The sequence below is a fragment of the Macaca mulatta genome, chromosome 2, assembly GCF_049350105.2.
Source record: "Macaca mulatta isolate MMU2019108-1 chromosome 2, T2T-MMU8v2.0, whole genome shotgun sequence".
Taxonomy (NCBI): Eukaryota; Metazoa; Chordata; class Mammalia; order Primates; family Cercopithecidae; genus Macaca; species Macaca mulatta.
The window spans coordinates 202,290,816-202,308,887 of NC_133407.1; positions in this window are offsets into that span (position 1 = coordinate 202,290,816).

Here is an 18,072-nt window from a genome sequence, read left to right on the forward strand (position 1 = left end):
AATTGGAGGAAAGTGCAAAGTCCTCTGTGCATAGCACCAGGAAAAAAGGAAACGAGATGGCAGACTTTTTTTTTTTTTTTTTGAGACGGAGTCTTGCTCTGTCACCCAGGCTGGAGTGCAGTGGTGCAATCTTGGCTCACTGTAACCTCTATCTCCCAGGTTCAAGTGACTCTCCTGCCCCATGCTCCCGAGAAGCTGGGATTACAGGCACACGCCACCATGCCCAGCTAGTTTTTTGTATTTTTTCAGTAGAGACAGGGTTTCCCCATGTTGGTCAGGCTGGTCTTGAACTCCTTACCTCAGGTGATCGGCCCACCTCAGTCTCCCAAAGTGCTGGGATTACAGGCATGAGCCACCATGCCCAGTCTAGATGTCAGATAGTTTTGTTAAGTTTTTGGAGGACCTCAAACAGATCAGAGATGGAGTAAAAGACCTCCATTATGAATGAAGAAAATTGAGGCTCTGAGAAATGAAGTGACTTCGGCAGAAGAGTACAGAAATAAACAAGAGCATTGGACCTGATTCACTTCAAGGTCCCTTTTATTTCCACTACATACTATGTGGACTCACTGAATATTAATCATTGTTTTCTGACAACAGGGAGCATGTGAAGAACAGTTTTAACCTGAGATAAACGTTGGCGATTGCTGAAGAAGGGGATTTAATGAGCAATTCCTTGTTGATTTGCCATCGTGGGTTACGAAGAGGGGTAAGGAAATGAAACAGAATAAAAGATAAACAGGCTGGGAAGACAGAAAAGCAGGAGACTGAGGAAGTACAGAGGAATATTCCACGGGCTTAGTTTTGCTGAAACAAAGAAAGCCATGTGATTTAACAGTCATTGGGCTTCTAAATTTTGCTTTGTAGCTTTTATTGAGTAATCTTTCTAATTTCTTTCTGCCCACTTCGCTTTTGTCCTGTATGACACAATGCAATGTGGCCTCATTAGTTCACACCAGGGAACTTTCCAGCCAGCTTAGCTGTGAGTCCTCCCTCCCCCGGCACACACGCACACTCTTAATTAAACACGATGTGTGTATCTGAGAGCAGTACAGGTGCTGGACTAGCACCTTACTAGAGTTCTGAATTGGACCGTCCATGACCCGACAGCTACCTTTCAGTGCTCGGAGGACTCTGCTAACTACTGTAGTTCAAAAAGTACCATACTGACATAAATGTAGCGACGGTTCTTTTAAACAGTTCCCATCATTTAATATCAAAAGAGTTAAATAAAGCAACTTAGCAATTGCCGGGTAGTAATTTACTCCTCAGAATTTGGTTTAACATTTATTGTCCAATTGACTTTTGATGCTATATATGCTCTCTCGAATGTTTACCGATAATTTCTGCGTGTGCCTCCAGATGAACTTTGGAAGTAGGTTAGCAACCCAAGTATCAGCCTCTCTTACACACGCAATGGCAGGTCTGTGCCAATGTCACTTCACGAGTGTTTGGGCCATCAGCCTGAGAATAGAGGCCTAACTGCATTAGAGTTTCGGGTGGATTCTTCCTACCTCCTTTGCTCAGGCTGAAATTTCTTTTTGTAATACGATGTTGTCATCACTATTGTCATCAGAAAGACTTATGAGGGGATTATTAACATTATTGTTTGTCAGGCTTCTACATTAACTTTCCTCAAAATAGTAGTGCTTCAACTGAGGAACAGAATTATATTTTGCCTTGTCTCCAGAAATGCTTTTAAATTAGAATTGATGCTCAAGCTACATGACTTTTCACTGCTGATGTAATTTAGTTTTTTATCTGAATGTTTGATAAGTTGCAGTACAACTCTATTCTTGTAGTTAAAAATCCATTAACCTCCCTTCTAAAAACCTGTTGCTTTAATAACAGCAGCTTTTTATACCAATGAAAAACACTGAAATATATTATCTTAGTCAAAATGCCTGTACCTATTTGCAGATTGGTCTTCTAGGTATGAGAAGTTACGGTGGTCAGAATAAATAAAATCGAGGGGAAAATGATAATTCATTCAATTCGCTTAACACATTTTTATTGAGTGCTGTTACATGCCAGGATATAATATGAATATAGCATCTGTCTCATAAAGATACTTTGCTTTTCTGAACTTTAGTTCCTTTATCTGTAAAATGACAGAGTTGAAATAGTGACTTCTAAAGCCTAGGCCTCCCCAGAACATTCTATTACTTATTTTGCTCAGCTACAAGATATTTCCAAGGATTTCACCTCTTGTATCAATAATTGAGTCTGAGCCCTTTGCAGAAGATAAAGAATCATGGGTTCAGGTTTCAGATTCTGTGAAATAAAGTTACTTTGAAAGCCGTGATAAAAAATGGTGATGATTTTGGTAGTCTTGCATTGACACATCTGGTCTAATCCATTATGCTTGTATTTATGTGAAACTGCTGTCCCAGTGTTAGCAGCTGTTCTCTGGGGCCGGTGATGACTAGAGAGTTGTGGTTGCTATTGGTAGCTAGTTCATCTACTACATTTCATATAAATAAGGTACCTGCCTTATTCTAATATCACAATCCTCTATTTCTATTCAAAGAACACACTAGTATCCTTAATATAACACAGCTTTTAATGATACAGATACATGTATCATAAAGGTCAAAATTCATCCCTAGATATTAACGGGTCTACAAGGATTCCACGGAGTTGGAGTTCAATTACTAAAAACCTGTAGTATTGAAGGAAATTACAGTAGGATCTCATGATTAAAACAAGCAGAGAAGCAGAGACTGACTTAACACCAAGCATATGCACCTATAAACTTTTCTGTCTTTTGAGTATCTTCTTACTATAAACATTTAATTTTAACTGTCGATGATGGTGGTGGCAATCGTAGTACAGGCAATTTCTAAAATACATACATAAATTGAAACATTGAGGTGCTCGTAGCCGAATTAATTGTGTCTGTCTGTTGATAGTGTTGAGGCTGTTTTCTTATCAGGTACCTCTTAAGAAACAAAATGGTGTAAAACATCCAGCTAAAAGCAGCAATAAGAAAAATACCTCTCAAGGAATGATGCAGTGATTTATGTGGGTATCTGCAGTAAGTGCTCCAGGGATTTGTACGTGTAATTCCCCAAATGCCACAGCAGTAAGGCTTTCCATTAGCACCCTACCAGCCCCTTCGAAGACCTCCGAGCACAAATGATACCACCCAGGAGATTTTCCCTAAGAGAGCTGTAAAGATTCTTTGAGGTTGTTTGCATTTCAAAAGCAATTCGCTTAAATCATGAATCTTTTGTCTAACCTTATGTCATCCCCCTTTATGTTCATTTGGGAGCAATTTGTCTATTCTTTTAGAAACTTTTGTTAGTTATCATCTTAACCAAATTTCCAAGTCACTGCAGGACATTAGTTTTGCCCTTAGCAATAAATTTATATTTGGATTTGTTACACCAAGGGAACTGGAAAGCTTCCACAAAATTAATTATTGATGTCACTTGGTACATAGTCTATTCTATTTTGTTTTCTAGGCTCAAAATGTTTAACAGAACGCTAATAGAAACCATTTTGGAAGAGTCTTATGAGCTGATAGCAGGCTTAAGCATATTAGTAAAGACAACTTCAAAATAATAACTAAGAGATCAAATGCAAAGGACATTAATTGGCCTTAAATGCCTAATAATAAAAATTGAAAGAAATAACGTTTTTTATTATGGTTAAACATTTTCTGTTAGAAGATTCACCACCACACATTTTAGAATTCACCACCACACATTTTAAAGGGAGGAGCTAGCCACCCTATCTCCTTCTCTCCTGCCTTTTTTTTTTTTTTTTTTTTTTTTTTTTTTTTTTTTTTTTGAGACGGAGTCTGGCGCTGTCACCCAGGCTGGAGTGCAGTGGCCTGATCTCAGCTCACTGCAAGCTCCGCCTCCCGGGTTCACGCCATTCTCCTGCCTCAGCCTCCCGAGGAGCTGGGACTACAGGCGCCCGCCACCTCGCCCAGCTAGTTTTTTTTTTTTGTATTTTTTTAGTAGAGACGGGGTTTCACCGTGTTAACCAGGATGGTCTCGATCTCCTGACCTCGTGATCCGCCTGTCTCGGCCTCCCAAAGTGCTGGGATTACAGGCTTGAGCCACCGCGCCCGGCCCTCTCCTGCCTTTTTAAAGAAGGCACGCTAAATTAATTTACTGCCAAAGAACAGACCTCCTTCTTCTTCTTTTTTTTTTTTTTTAAAGAGGGAAAGACAAAACAGAAAAAGGTCAGGCTAATGGTCATTTCACTAATACTTGTGTATTTGTATATTCCAAAACATGTCTTTTCCCCCTCCAACATGGAATTAACTCCACAGTTCAAAAAACAACACAGATGTTTGGAACAATAGTTAACATTCGAAAATGCTCCAAAATGGTCATACTGAGATTCACGTGATAAAAGCAAAATTAACATTTCTTTTCTCTCTTCATTTGGTTTATTATTATGCAAAGTAGAATCCAGAACAAGGTGTACGTACAGAGTCTCCAAATCTCCAACTCTAGTTAGTTCTTTTAGTGTGGAGTCGGGTCTCCCGAGTGTGTTATTCCCTCAGTATATGGAGAGTCCACAAGTCCCTAACGTTAGTTTTAACATTAAGCACACCAATCTCCCTAAACACCAGATCATAGCGTTGTACATGCTTATGTTCATGGAATACACAATTTCTCTTTGTAGCTGAGATGACACCCTGTTTTGCTGATTCCTGTCCATCAGTGTCCCAAGCTCTCCACTTTACTGCTTCGTTTCTGACACGGGTTAGCTCAGTGTTAGACTCGTTTCTGCACTGAAGCTAATATTCAGAACAATAAACATGACAACTGAGAATGTTCCACCTAATGTCCCTGACACTTCAACTTACCCATCCCGTGTCCTCTTCCAACTGATTCCCTCTAAACAGTTTTGAAGCAATCCTGTTCTATGCTGAAATGTTCACACACGTCTCTACCTAACTTAAATCAGGCAATCAGTGATGCCACACTGTGGGGGCAATGCTAAGAACTTAGGACAGCTAAGTAAATCTATCTCGGTGTCTGCTTCTTCTATGTAGAACTGACTTTCTTCACATGTGTTTGTCATACATGATCGACAAAAAATATGAATTATCAGACCTGAAGAAAATGTGATACTAATACCACATTTTTATACTTGAAGCACTGAAATTAAGGCTGCTATTTATAACTATCAGGCATACTGTAGATATTCTGAATTTTCAAATATATAGATAGGGATCTTTTATTATGCCATTTTATATTTATGTTGTGATTTAATTATAATCAGAACATTTTTAAAAACTGCTTTGGCTGTAGATATAGTAGGCTAACAGACTTGTTAAAATGAGAGGTCTGGACTTTGGCATGAGAATTTCGTTAGTATAGGCAGGTTTTAACTTTTTCTGTCTAGTTTTATGCTTGAAAGAGGCATTTTAAAAGAATTCTGTGTCGATAAGGAGCTACTAAGGTTTCTTTTCTTACTTTTCACTACAAGGCTATATCCTTTTAGCAGAGTGTTTCAATTCTTTGAACTCTAAAAGTACTAAAATATGTGACCTACAAAAGGTTATTAAAATTATTTTACATCATTACATATTTTTGTCCAATCATAATATGTCTCAACTACTGTTATAAGCTATTGGAGCCCGCTTGACCTTTTATGATTTTATTTCATTTGGTTTACTTTCTAGCACTTTCATGAAAGAAAAAAATGGTTTGCAAAAAAGTTAATTCATGAGCCAGTCACAAAAGGACAAACATTGTTGTATCAGTTCATTTTCATGCTGCTGATAAAAACATACCCAAGACTAGGAAGAAAAAAAATGTTTAATTGAACTTACAGTTTCACACGACTGGGGAGGCCTCACAATCATGGTGGGAGGAGAAAGGCACTACTTACATGGTGGCAGCAAGAGAAAAAGGAGGAAGAAGCAAAAGTAGCAACCCCTAATACATCTATCAGGTCTCGTGAGACTCTTCATGAGCATGAGAATAGCACGGGAAAGACCGGCCCCCATGATTCAATTACCTCCCCCTGGGTCCCTCCCACAACAGTGGGAATTCTGGGAGACACAGTTCAAGTTGCGATTTGGGTAGGGACACAGACAAACCATGTCAATTGTATATGTGAGATTCCTAGAGTAGTCAAATTTATAGAGGCTGAAACTAGAATGGTGGTTGCCAGAGGCTAAGGAGATGGAAGAATGGGAATTATTGTTTAATAGATACAGGGTTTCAGTTTCAGAAGATGAAAACCATTCTGGAGGTGGATGGTGGTGGTAGCTACACAATAATGTGAATATTCTTAATGCCATTGAACTGGAAACTTAAAAATGGTTAAAATGGTAAATTTTATGTTACATATATTTTACTGCAATTAAAAAAATACTAATTATCTTGTCATCTTAGGAACAGAAATGTGTGATATCTTCCCTCACCCATCATGAGGGTCAATGCTGACACTCCTATGAAAAAGACACGTTAACAAGGGAAAAGCATAAAAATTTGTTTAATCAAAGTTTTATGTGACATGGAACCCTTCCAAAATGAAGACTCAAAGACCTAGGGAAAATTGTCCATTTTTATGTTTAGGTTTGATGAAGAATGGATGGCCTTACAGAATTCTGATTGGACAGAAAGCATATGATCTAATAGGAATAAACTGAGGTGGGGAAAGCCAGTGTCTTAATATATTTTCTGTTGCTAAATGGAACACTACAACAGTTTGGGTTTTTGTTTGATTTTGTTTATGTGTAACCCCTAATAACAGTTTACAAACAGTAATTTGTTCACTTGTTTGTTTGCTTGTTTTGAGACAGAGGCTCACTCTGTCACCCAAGCTCGAGTGCAGTGGCACAATCTCGGCTCACTGCAACCTCTGCCTCCTGGGTTCAAGCGATTATCCTACCTCAGCCTCCTGAGTAGCTGGGATTACAGGCGCTTGTCACCACACCCAGCTAATTTTTGTACTTTTAATAGAGATGGGATTTTGCCATGTTGGCCAGGCTGGTCTCAAACCCCTGACCTCAAGTGATCTGCCCGTCTCAGCTTCCCAAAGTGCTGGGATTACAGGCATAAGCCACCATGCCTTTCCTGTTCATTTTTAAGAGATGAGGTCTCACTATTTTGCCCAGCTGGTCTTGAACTCCTGAGTTCAAGCAATCCTCCCACTTCTGCCTCCTAAAGTGTTGGGATTACAGGTGTGAGCCACTGCACCTGGCCTCTGGGTAGTTTTTAAATAAATGTATTTCTCATAATTCTGGAGGCTGGGAAGTCCAAGATCAAGGGGCTTCATCTAGTGAAGACCTTCTTGCTTAGTCCTCTGACAGTGGAAGGCAGAAGACAAGCAAGTGCCCAAGACAGAGCGGGGAAGGGTGCCAAATTCATTTGATTTATTGGAAACCCACTTCCGTGGTAACTAATCTGCTCCCACAATAACAGCATCAATCCATTCACAGGGCAGGGCCATCGTGATCTAGGAACCTCTCGAAGGTGTCACCTTCTGAGTATCGTTACTACAGCAACTAAATTTGAACATGAATTTTGGAAGGGACGTTGAAACCACACCACACAGCAAGACACATTTGTTCGGATTTTACTTGCCTTCCTGTTGAGTATCCGTCCTCTTGGGTATAGGGCAGGACTTATTCTGGAATAAGGTTCTTATGACTTCCTTTCAGACAAGGTAGATCAGATAATGTTTTATGGCCAGCTCTCACACAGATAGGAAGGGGAAGGTCAGAGTCGTATTTCTAAGTTTTATGCTTGTCTTTCAGGGAGAGGGATTCTGGTTTCTATGACTTTGGAACAGGAATTCTAGTTTCTATGTCTTGCCTTGGAAATGAAAGAGGGGCAAGAGACGAGAGGGCAGGAGAAGGTCAGGGAAAGACTGTTTCTGAAGGCATTCCAATATCCCTTAGTTCAAAGTACTCAGCACGCCACAGCACCACACTTTGGGGTATTCTTTTCTTTCTCTTTCCTTCCTTCCTTCCTTCTTTCTTTTTCTTTCTTTCTTTCCTTCCTTCCCTTTCTTCCCTTCCTTCCCTTCTTCTCTTTCTTTTCTTTCTTTCTCTCTTTCTCTCTTTCTTTCTTTCTCTCTTTCTTTCGAGACAGTCTTGCTTTGTCACCCAGGCTATAGTGCCATGGTGTGGTTACAGCCCACTGCAGCCTTGACCTCCCAGGCTCATGTATTCCTCACGCCTCAGCCTCCCAGGACCCACGTATATGTCACCACACCCAGATAATTTTTAAAAATATACATTTCCTAGAGATGAGGTCTTACTATGTTTTCCAGACTAGTCTTAAACTCCTGAGCTCAAGCAACCCTTCCACCTTAGCCTACCAAAGTGTCTGGATTTCAGGCATGAGTCACCACACCTGGTGAGAGTATGATTTTCTGAGCTCCTAAACTATTTTTGTTTAGTATCTTTTCCCACTGTTTGTTATGGAAAATATTTAAGTGCCAAAAATTAAAAAGAAAACAATGTATATAAACTATATCTTACTATTCAAGAAATAAACACATTATTTTAATGTCTTCCCATTTTCTCTGCATAATGCTTTACAGCTGCAAACTCACTCTATGATTTTGTATCCTGCCTTTTTCCACTTAATGCTGAAAAATAAAAATTTCTCATGTTATTAAACTGGTAAATGCAATTTTATTTGGTTGTTGATATTAGATAATATGGATAGACCACATTTACTCCTTATTGTTGGACATTTTGGTCACTTCCAAGCATTATTCTTTGTTTCCTTATATTAACAATACTGGCATGAACATTTGTTTCTAAGAGTCATTGTGCAATTTTTTTATGGCTTCATTAGTATTTAAGTATTTGCTTAAATAGACCTATTTACTGACTCAAAGAGCATGAACATTTTTAAGGCTTTTTAACATGCATTGCAAAAATGTTTCTGAGAAAAACAAAATATTTACACTCTCACCAGCTGTGAATAAGGACTTCTATTTTCTAACGCTTTTATATATAGAAAGTTCTCTCCTTCCAAATATTTGATAAATTATTCAGTGCTGAGTTTTTACTGCTTTGTCTGTGGCTTTATTTTTACATTTAACTGTAAAATCAGGATGTATATTCTATTTTAGTATAGGGTGAGGTGAACTTCTAAAGTATTTTCCCAAAATCTATTCAGTTTTCATTTATTAAATAATAATTCTTGTTCTGTTTTAAAAAAGCATGTCTTCTCTTAATGGTTTTAAAATATATATCAGAAATTATAATGACTAGAATAAATGGTTGGGCTCTATATGTGCTCTGCTAAGCATATTGTATCCAGTGTCTCAATTAAACTTCATGAGGATCCTTTGGAACTTCACTACCAGGTTCCCATGATTAGTCCGATAAGCAAATCAACCAGGGAGAAATGAGACTTGTGGTTCAAATTCAAACATATCTGAATCTAGGATCCAAAGTTTTAACTTCAAGAGGCAATGTTGAACCACCATTTTATAGAAACCAATCTGTTTCTTTAGCCTTCTTTTTAAAAAGCTTTTCACAGAATTTTAGAAACAAATGGTTTCAAATTTCTTAGTTAGAATACTTGCAGAGGAAAGGGTCACCAAAAATTATTTAAACTAAAAGTGATACAATCCTGAAAATCAAGGATCTGGGAATTTGAGTTTTCCTGACACTGGTTTCACCAGTGGGACATTTCCCTTCACGGAATCCCCCACATATTCCTTGTATGTACCTTCTCCCTTTCATTCCATTCAATGCCCATCTGCTCATGAAGAATTTTCTTATGTCATTTGGCCCCAGAGAGCTCTTCTTCATCCTTTATACTTATTTCTGGGCAGTTGTGCTATGGTTTGCATGTTTGTGTCTCCCTAAAATTCATATGTTGAAATCCTAATTCCCAATGTGATGTTATCAGTCAGTAGGGTTTTTGGGGGATGGTGATGTCCCGAGGGTGGAAGTCTCATGAATGGGATTAGTGTCCTTAGAAAAGAGGCCACATAGAGCTGCTTTGCCCCTTCCACTATGGAAGACACACTGGAAAGTGGCATTTATGAACCAGAAAACGGCACTCAACAAGCACTGAATCTGCCTGTCCGTTGAATTTGGACTTTCCAGCCTCCAGAGCTATAAGAAATACATTTCTGTTGTCTATAAGTTACCCAGTTTATGGTATTTTGTTATATAAGCCCATGGGGACTAAGATAACTTATTTGAAATTTATCTTAACCTCTTTGATGTTCCAGAGAACCATGCTAAATCCTTCATAGAAGAAAGATGCTCTAATTTGGAAGGATGCCCTTCTTGCCCCATACCAACCTGAGAGGGGATGTACTTGGATCGGGGACAGGGAGGGCTGTGTTTTCTTGGTAATTCAGAGCAGTAAAATTAACTCTGGTAATCAATTGACTGGCAATGCAGCCAGATTGCCCTTACTCCTAGTAATTTGTATTTGTATCTTCCCTCTCTTTAGCCTCTGGCAACCACCATTCTGGTTTCAGTCTCTGTAAATTTTACTACTCTAGGAATCTCATGTAGTGGAATCACACAATATTTGTCTTTTTGTGACTGGCTTGGGAATTAACATTTTTGCAAATAGTTTTTTTTTTTCTTTCATGAAAGTACTAGAAAGTAAACCAAATAAAACAAAAACAATAAAAGGTCAAATGGGCTCCAAAACCTTATAACAATAGTTGAGACATATTATGACTGGATAAAAATATGTAGTGATGTAAAATAATTTTAATAACCTGTTGTATGTCACATATTTTAGTATCTTTAGAGTTCAAGGAATTCAAACACTCTGCTAAGAGGATATAACCTTGTAGTAAACAGTAAGAAAGGAAACCTAAGTACCTCATTATCAACACAGAATTCTTTTAAAATGCCTCTTTGAAACATATTGAGTGTGTACATTTAGAAATAGGATATATTTAGAATATTGTTAACTGGGCACAGTTACAATACACAGGCACAGTGGCTCATGCCTGTAATCCCAACACTGTGGGAGGCTGAAGTGGGCAGATCACTTGAAGTCAGGAGTTCAAGAATAGTCTGGCCAACATGGTGAAACCCCATCTCTACCAAAAAATACAAAAGCGCGCCTGTAATCCCAGCTACTTGGGAGGCTGAGACAGGAGAATTGCTTGATTCTTGGAGGCAGGGGTTGTGGTGAGCTGAGATTGCACCACTGCACTCCAGCCTGGGCAACAGAGTGAGATCCTGTCTCATATATATATGTGTGTGTGTGTGTATATATATATAAACATCATATATATAGTTTCTGAATTCATAAAGAACAACTTTTTTTTTCGTACTAAATACATCATGTTTACTAAGCTTTTTATATGCAGGCAATACCACGAGATTTGTGGTAGGCTTTCAACATTCTATTACCCAACTCATGCCTAGTGTTCCTTTACTGGAACGCTAAGCATGTAGGAGTTATTTACATCCTACTGCTCAAGATCATTGCCAAGGTCTTATTGCAAAAATTCAAAAAATTGCAACCTGAGGCATAAATGAGTTAACATAAATAAAAAGCAAAAACAAAATATTAAATGATGCAACCTTATGCCCCAAGTATTTTTCATTACAAATAAGGGTGCAGGTCAAGAAAAAAAAAAATAGAAAAATTACTTTAAAAAAATTAGGTGAAGTCAGCATTAACAGTAAACTACAAAAATAGTAAATACTATGAAAACTTTCATGAGTCTGTGTTTCTAACTGATGTGTCTTATTTTTAATTTTGCCCTTTATAAAAGAAATTATTTACATAAGAACCCTAGAAGTCTTTTCTTGTGATAAGGAGAGATGTAATAAAAGACTAAAATTTTCTCAAATTATCTCAAGCAATTCTGGTGTACTTTTCATGAACTAATGCTCAAGGATAATAGTGGAAGAAAACCATGTGCAATCTACTAATATACATTTAATTTCTTGGGTCCTGTTAGTCATCTGAGCTATCTCTGATAAGGTTAAATAATCTTTTGACAAATCAGTGTCACTTCCCTTATCTATTTACTTTGTCTTTCTTTTACAGAAGAAGGTTTTTTGTTGTGGTTGTTTTGTTTTTAACTCATTTCCTTTGAATTTAAAATACGGAAGGTCACAGACCCAAAGACTGATTATTTTTCCACCTAGCAGTTTATAAAATTAGATACAAATGCCAAGGCAACATTCTTACATTCTAATAGACTTCTTTTGTTATGTTTTGGCTTAATATGTTTTTATTTCAGTTCAAAATTCTAGACAAAATAAAGATCTTCTGGTTGATAAGGACATACAGTAAGATTATTGTGCATATGAGCTATAGTGTATTAAGTAAGAGTGTCAGCTGATGTTGAAGCCTTTGGAGGTGGCAGAAAAATTTCAGATAACCTATTCAGCTGATATCTGATGATAATTTTAGTAAATATGATTACAATATATGAGGCTTACTTCATAAAGAAATATATTCTGAGATGTATGTTTCCCACTTTCACATACATGTAGAACTAAGTTATGCTTTGAACAAAATTGCTCTTATTGTATATTCAAATGATCAGAGCTTTTAGTGCAGCATGGTACAAGAGAAAAGGCATGAGATTTTGGTGATGTTTACTTCCAAATCCCCCTAACACTCCTGGCAGTGTGGCCTTGGGCAAAGCTCTTGTGTGAACTGCAGGTTTCCCACTTACAAAATAGTGATAATGGTTACATTACAAAGCTATTGAAAGGATTAGAAATTGCGTTAGGTTAAACCACATGAAACTGTTTTTGTAGATTAAAGAGTTCAAATACTGGCATTTTGTATGATTCAACCTAACTTGCCTGACTGAACTGGTAACTATTGCTACTAACATTGGTGTTACCAAAAGCTAGATTTACAATGATAAATATATATAGATTTTGGTGGCTGGGAATCTTATATGCATACGAAGATTGGGAAAATATGGTATTTGCAATGAACAGTGGAGCATTTTTGTTTTTGTTCTTTAATGGAGAGACATAGATTTATGTATGGATCTGATTTACAGTGGCACCATGACCTGTCAAAACTAATTAAGTGCAAAACTCTGAAACTCAATCATACAAAATAACATATTAGAACACGGATAGTGAGAAGGAAAAACAAAAGATTATGGCATTAATAGCATATTTCAAATGTAGGGATATGCTGTGCTAATGTAGACATGTGATTTAAACACATTATGTTTGAGATTTCTACTGTGTTAAGATGGGAGACGGTTGTTTGTTCTTCAAATTGTGGGCCTGGGCTGGGGCAGGTAACTGTGATGTTGGAGAACCCAGCAATAGGTCCAACTTGAATAACCCTTCTTTTCAGTTGTAGCATTTGTATATATTGGGTTTGTATGAGAAATAAGCTGTTAAAATGTTTGAAGAATATTGGCCCATATAGTTTAGCCCCTTCTAACTCTAAAATGCATGGATTTTTATGATGCTACCCAATGCCAACATTGTTAAATGTCATCCTAGAATCTAATTTGCATAGAGCTGTTATAATCGTGGATGGTTATAGGTTAAATATTTCTTGATCCTTCAGTGACCTTTTAGGAGACATTCCAAGGAGACAGAGTAAAAATGGAGTGTTCTCTTAAAATATCAAAGGCAAGGAAAAGATGTAATCACTAATACCACATTAAATTTCTGTGCCTCCCATAAATCCCATACGTGTACACAAAGGCTCTTTCATTACAAATTGGTCACACTTTTTAGAAGCGACACCGCTAATAACAACCCTTAAATGATATTAATCATGTTTAAAGGAAAGAGAGTTTGCTTTAGTAAAACATTAGCTAACTCTTGTTAAATTGATTTTGGCCTTTTTGGTTAATTGATTTTAAACACTATTTCCTTAGAGCTTTTATGAAGAGCTGCATTGGAGGGAAATGACAAGATTTTTCCTGAAACACTGGCTAGAAATGTTCCCTTTTTTTGTTCTTAAATGCATACTTTTTTCTTTACAAGTTGAACTTTTAGATGTAGGAACAATACTATTTAGAAAGGAACATCTGTCTTCAAACCTAAGTTCATTAGAATTCATTAGATAGTTATAATTTTAATCTATGATTTTTAAAGAATAGAAACATGATACATTTAATAAAAACATAATTAATAGAGTAAAAGATCCCCTACTCAACAAAAGCCTAAAAACCAGCAGGGCAGATGTTAAATGAAGCTCTGATTGTTCATTTAAGCCGGCTTTCTTTTTCTCTCTCTCTCTTGCAAATGGCCACCATCAACTGGCTCTCCTTTGCTTTCCTCTGATAATAGAGTAAAACTTAGGTGGTCCTCTGACCACCCTCAGTCTCCAATTACTCCTGATTGTTCATTCCCTTCACAGAACCAGGTCTTTTCTAATACAATACCTTGCATTTTAATTCAGGAGACAGCTCTTACAGTTTAAATAGAGTTGCAGGAGACTGATGGTGAGGACTTCCAATCTGATGACATGTTCTCAGGGGTCTTGCATCTTAGGAAGTGAGTGTGAAAACTGCTGGGATCGGCATTCCATGGCTGCAGCTCACTTTGGAGTCACACACAGTTACACAGTTCACCTTGTGAGTATCTCTTCAGATCTCTATTCAAGCACAGCCCTGGCTGGGGATGGACTGAATTCCACTGCCTGTTGTTGTGAGCTTTTAGAGTTTTACCAGGGTCTTCCAGTGGACAAATTACCTAAGTTGCCTGTGAGAGAGGAATGTCAAATGAAATAGTAATCCATTAGGTGGTAGTGTGGCAAATGTAGAAGAGACAGGGACAATTTGGCAGCCTTTAAATAAAGTTCAGTGCATGTAAAGTTTAGAGTCTGTTGACTATATGTTTACACCCTCTAAAATTCAGGCTCAAAAATGAAGAAAATGAGATTTCACACAACTGTAATGATTTTGAAAGTATTTGTACAGGCCTCACTAATAGGAAATTAACACGCAGAAACTAAAGTGTATGAAAATACTAAATGCACATTAACTGATACAAACTGCTCTAGGTTACTGAAGGTGCAGAAAATAAATCTAGCATTTACAAACACTGTTTCTAACCACCCCTCCTCAATCACAATAGTTTTGCATACTCACAGTAAACAAAAACAACTGAGGCATCAGTAAGAATTAGAGTTTGTTATAAGCTTAGGAATTTTTTTTTTTAAAAAGGCAATTCTTACTAGGGATATAGACGTACCACATTACACCAATGGAGGGAAGCAATGATGCGCATTATCTAGGCTGTTTCTACATACAGGATTCATTTCCTTTGATTGTGGGTCAGAGCCTTAAAGGCTTAGGAATTGGGTTGCACCATATTTTTATGTATTTAGGTATTATTTTATCAACATTGATAATTTAAATTTAATATATGAGTTTTAAAATAATTTTACATCAAAGTTATGTTTGCCTTATTTTTTGCCTCAAAACCACATTCTCCTTTGTCTTTCACTCCAAAATCATGCCTTTTCAATTATAAACCCAACTCAATGGGAAAATATAATTTAGTTAATAGAAATTACCTAAACAGCCAATCTCTCAGAAACACAACTATCTTATAAATTAAGGTGCACGTATAATTTAATTTATCTTATCATTATTTTTCTACTCTCTTTCAAAAATATTTCAATTCTTATTAGATTAAGGATATGATGCCTTGTGATTGCAAATTACATTAAGACACTAATATTGGCTAATGCTTAAAGCTAAAAGGATTTTGTAGAAATTTATATTTCTTTCTCTTAAATGAATACATCCTGAGTCAACCGTATTTTCTAATTCATACTTAGAAACACTTCCTCCCCCACAAATAAATCAAGATCAAAATTAAAACACTTCCTCCTCTCAAAAAGTGGTGCTGTTGAAGAAATGGAAACCGTACAGTGAAATGTAGTTGGTAACAAATCTGGGAATGCAAAATAAATTAATAAAAATCTACAGATTTGGGAAAATACAATTGGACTGAGTTTAGTAAGATGCCACCAAAGGTAATTCACAACAGTTGATCACCAGGATAATCTGGGGTGGCTGAAATAAAAATTATCAGGCTAAATCCTAGACATTTGAATTCAGTAGTTCTGTGCCAAGGTCTGACAAGCAGGATTTTTAAAGGTGTATTGGGCAATTCTGACAATCAGCCAAAGTTGGGAATCACTGATTTACAAGATTTCAGTAGGCAAATTTTGGCAATAAAATCTTCTCACCCAGTGGCAATCTTATTTTTCTATCCATCCATGTAACTCACCCAGTGGTTATCTTATTTTTTATCTATCCATGTAGCTGATATTCTCATCATCAAGTGACTCTTAAAGTCACAACAAAGCATACATACTATTTCCAGGAGATTAAATTCACATATGTTATTCAAATTAGTTTGATGGTGTCATTGAATCATTTAACTTTTGTAATTTATGAGCATGAACTTTTGTTTTTATCAGGGGAATTAATCTTACGCTGAAAGTTTCATGAAGCCTTGAAACAGAAAGTAAACAAAAGAGGTAAGATCCAAAGACAAACTTGTACATTTCCATTATTTGGTGCTTGTCTTCTCCAAAGTCATATATCTCAAAATGGACCACAGGTTATTCTAGGGTATGCAGTAGCGGAGCCAAGAGTACAGAAAACCACAGTATAAACTGCACACATTCCCAAAGTATCAAATTTATTATATCTTATTTATTTATTTATATTACAATGAATACAGATATATTATGGAACAAACATTTCATGTATTCATTGCCCTTCAAACAGTCATATATATATGACCAGAGTCTTCTAGTGGACAAATTGCCTAAGTTGCTTGACTCAGGTAATTTGCTTTACTTAGTGACTATTTGGACATATAAATAAATATATTCAAATGAATATATATATTGAATATATATATAGAATATATTTATTAGTTGAAAATATATATATTTTTTCAACGTGTATGTGTGTGTGTATATGTATATACACACACACTCATTTTTAGATTAGAGAAAGAGAACAATACCTTCCAAAAAATTTCAAACCTACATAAATTTGCTTTAAGTTGGGTGCTCCTCATATCTCTTTTCTTGTTATATCATGACACCAAATGAGGAATCAATTCATCATTGATTTTGAAACCTGGATGAAAAATCTTTTACAATTTCAAAATAAAGGTCTCATCAGGAAATGGCACATAATAATGATATTTTGAGTAGAGCTTAAAAAAGGGGCAATTAACAAAACTTTACGCAAAGTTTAAGGAAAACTATCCTTGAGCTTGTCAGAAAGACAAATTCTTACCACTCAGGCCTGAAAAAGGTAGCTGTAGAGAGATGTTCATCTGATAGGTCTGAGGCATTTTGCAGAGGGTTACAGGGCTGCAGCCAACTAGGAGCAATTTGGTTGGGAAACGCTCCCGAGGTCACCCTGCCCTTACCCTATAATCACTTGTAAATGGTTAACATTGGCCAAAGCCAAGCAGAACCAAGCTATTGATGCTGTCCAAATGGACCCGTTTCTCCAGGGCACTTAGCAGGGTGAAGCGTTTGGAGACGGATTTTGAGGAATGAGTTGAAGATACTCAACACAGAAACATGCCTTTTGACATTACTAATATGCATACTTATTTTAATTTGCATGTGAAAATTTGACATTTATTCATTCGACATATTTATTGAAGGCCTACTATAGGTCAGACCCTGAACTAGGCACTAAAGATATAATAGCAAACAAAACACACTCTATTCCTCCATTCATTGGGCTTACTTTCTGTATATAAACAGGGAAAGGAAGGAAGGAAGGAAGGAAGGAAGGAAGGAAGGAAGGAAGGAAGGAAGGAAGAAAGGAGGGAGGGAGGGAGGGAGGGAGGGAGGGAGGGAGGGAGGGAGGGAAGGAAGGAAGGAAGGGAGGGAGGGAAAGAAGAAAGAGAAAGAAAGAAGATATACTGACAGAAAGAACGAACAAATGAAAGAAAGGAAGGAAAGAGAGAAGGAAGGAAAAGGAATACAGAGAGGGAGAGGGAAACAGGAAGGAAGGAGAAGAAAGGGAGGGAGGGAGGGCAGAAAGAAAAAGACCTTCAGGTTCTATAGGACTATGAAGAACATTAAGTAAATCAGAGGATAGAGACTGACTGGGGCATGGATTCCAGCGTTGTTTTAGTTAAGAGCCTCAGGGAGAAAA